Here is a 3,549-nt window from a genome sequence, read left to right on the forward strand (position 1 = left end):
CCCGCATGCCATGCCACGGCCTCGGCCCGCATGCCTTGCAACGGCGTTGCCCAACATGCCATGCCACGGCCTCGGCCCGCTTGCCTTGCCCCCGCGTTGCCCAGCATGCCATGCCACCGCGTTGCCCGGCGTGCCACGCCTTAGCCTTGGCCAACATGTCGAGCCACGGCCTCGGCCCGCATGCCTTGCTACGGCGTCGCCCAACATGACTTGCCACGGCCTCGGCCCGCATGCCATGCCACGGCCTCGGCCCGCATGCCTTGCCACGGCGTTGCCCAACATGCCATGCCACGGCCTCGGCCCGCATGCCATGCCATGCCACGGCCCGCATGTCTTGCCACGGCGTTGCAAAACATGCCATGCCACGGCCTCGGCCCGCATGCCTTGCGACGGCGTCGCCCAACATGCCATGCCATGGCCACGGCCCGCATGCCATGCCACGGCCTCGGCCCGCATGCCTTGCTACGGCGTTGCCCAACATGCCATGCCACGGCCTCGGCCCGCATGCCTTGCCACCGCGTTGCCCAGCATGCCATGCCACCGCGTTGCCCGGCGTGCCATGCCTTAGCCTTGGCCAACATGTCGAGCCACGGCCTCGGCCCGCATGCCATGCCCTGCCACGGCCCGCATGTCTTGCCAGGGCGTTGCCAAACATGCCATGACACGGCCTCGGCACGCATGCCATGCCACGGCCTCGGCCCGCATGCCTTGCTACGGCGTCGCCCAACATGCCATGCCACGGCCTCGGCCCGCATGCCATGCCACGGCCTCGGCCCGCATGACATGCCACGGCCTCGGCCCGCATGCCATGCCACGGCCTCGGCTCGCATGACATGCCACGGCCTCGGCCCGCATGCCTTGCTACGGCGTCGCCCAACAAGCCATGCCACGGCCTCGGCCCGCATGACATGCCACGGCCTCGGACCGCATGCCTTGCTACGGCGTCGCCCAACATGCCATGCCACGGCCTCGGCCCGCATGCCATGCCACGGCCTCGGCCCGCATGACATGCCACGGCCTCGGCCATCATGCCATGCCACGGCCTCGGCCCGCATGCCTTGCCACGGCGTTGCCCAACATGCCATGCCACGGCCTCGGCCCGCATGCCATGCCATGCCATGCCACGGCCACGGCCTCGGCCCGCATGCCTTGCTACGGCGTCGCCCAACATGCCATGCCACGGCCTCGGCCCGCATGCCGTGCCACGGCCTCGGCCCGCATGCCGTGCCACGGCCTCGGCCCGCATGCCGTGCCACGGCCTCGGCCCGCATGCCGTGCCACGGCCTCGGCCCGCATGCCTTGCCACGGCGTTGCCCAACATGCCATGCCACGGCCTCGGCCCGCATGCCATGCCATGCCACGGCCCGCATGTCTTGCCACGGCGTTGCCAAACATGCCATGCCACGGCCTCGGCCCGCATGCCTTGCGACGGCGTCGCCCAACATGCCATGCCACGGCCACGGCCCGCATGCCATGGCACGGCCTCGGCCCGCATGCCTTGCTACGGCGTTGCCCAACATGCCATGCCACGGCCTCGGCCCGCATGCCTTGCCACCGCGTTGCCCAGCATGCCATGCCACCGCGTTGCCCGGCGTGCCATGCCTTAGCCTTGGCCAACATGTCGAGCCACGGCCTCGGCCCGCATGCCATGCCATGCCACGGCCCGCATGTCTTGCCACGGCGTTGCCAAACATGCCATGCCACGGCCTCGGCCCGCATGACGTGCCACGGCCTCGGCCCGCATGACATGCCACGGCCTCGGCCCGCATGCCTTGCTACGGCGTCGCCCAACATGCCTTGCCACGGCCTCGGCCCGCATGCCATGCCACGGCCTCGGCCCGCATGACATGCCACGGCCTCGGCCCGCATGCCTTGCCACGACGTCGCCCAACTTGCCATGCCACGGCCTCGGCCCGCATGCCATGCCACGGCCTCGGCCCGCATGACATGCCACGGCCTCGGCCCGCATGCCTTGCTACGGCGTCGCCCAACATGCCATGCCACGGCCTCGGCCCGCATGCCATGCCACGGCCTCGGCCCGCTTGACATGCCACGGCCTCGGACCGCATGCCTTGCTACGGCGTCGCCCAACATGCCATGCCACGGCCTCGGCCCGCATGCCACGGCACGGCCTCGGCCCGCATGCCTTGCTACGGCGTCGCCCAACATGCCATGCCACGGCCTCGGCCCGCATGCCATGCCACGGCCTCGGCCCGCATGACATGCCACGGCCTCGGACCGCATGCCTTGCTACGGCGTCGCCCAACATGCCATGCCACGGCCTCGGCCCGCATGCCTTGCGACGGCGTCGCCCAACATGCCATGCCACGGCCTCTGCCCGCATGCCATGCCACGGCCTCGGCCCGCGTGACATGCCACGGCCTCGGCCCGCATGCCTTGCCACGACGTCGCCCAACTTGCCATGCCACGGCCTCGGCCCGCATGCCATGCCACGGCCTCGGCTCGCATGACATGCCACGGCCTCGGCCCGCATGCCTTGCTACGGCGTTGCCCAACATGCCATGCCACGGCCTCGGCCCGCATGCCTTGCCACCGCGTTGCCCAGCATGCCGTGCCACCGCGTTGCCCGGCGTGCCATGCCTTAGCCTTGGCCAACATGTCGTGCCACGGCCTCGGCCCGCATGCCATGCCACGGACGGCCTCGGCCCGCATGCCATGCCACGGCCTTGGCCCGCATGTCTTGCCACGGCGTTGCCCAACATGCCATGCCACGGCCTCGGCCCCCATGCCTTGCCACCGCGCTGCCCAGCATGCCATGCCACGGCCTCGGCCAGCATGCCATGCCACGGCCTCGGCCAGCATGCCATGGCACTGTCTTGGTCAGCATGCCATGCCATGGCACCGCCTTGTCCAGCACGCCGTGCCGCAGCGTTGGCCAGCATGCCTTGGCCGGCATGCCATGCCAATGCCTTGGGCCAACATGGCGTGCCACGGGCTGGGCCATGCCGGTCCGTTGCCCGGCATGCCACGGCCGTGGCGGCATGGCAAGCCACGGCCTCGGCCAGCATGCCATGCCCCGGCCTCGCCCAGCATGCCATGGCACGGTCTTGGTCAGCATGCCATGCCATGGCACCGCCTTGTGCAGCGTTGGCCAGCATGCCTTGGCCGGCATGCCATGCCAATGCCTTGGGCCAACATGGCGTGCCACGGGCTGGGCGAGCACGGCATGCCACGGGCTGGGCGAGCATGCCACGCCACGGCCTTGGCTAGCAGCAAGGCATGCCATGGCCTCGGCGAGCATGCCATGCCATGCCAAGGCCAAGGCCAAGGCCAAAGCCAAGGCCAAGGCAGTGGGCAAGGCCAAGTCCCTGTGCAAGGCATGGCCAAGGCCAAGGCCAAGGCCAAGGCCATGGCGTGCCACCGCCTCGATCGATCTTTTTGAACATGATTCTTTTATAATCTTACCCAAACCGTGCAACACAATTAAAAATGCACTACAATCAATTTTAAATGTCATTCCCTATTTTTTTGCAATTTTTCTGGAGCTTTTCGAATTTTTAAAGCCCTTATTTGGCATAAAAAATCAAA

The sequence above is a fragment of the Camellia sinensis genome, chromosome 6 (assembly GCF_055761805.1).
Source record: "Camellia sinensis isolate YWXY chromosome 6, ASM5576180v1, whole genome shotgun sequence".
In the NCBI taxonomy this organism is placed as follows: domain Eukaryota; kingdom Viridiplantae; phylum Streptophyta; class Magnoliopsida; order Ericales; family Theaceae; genus Camellia; species Camellia sinensis.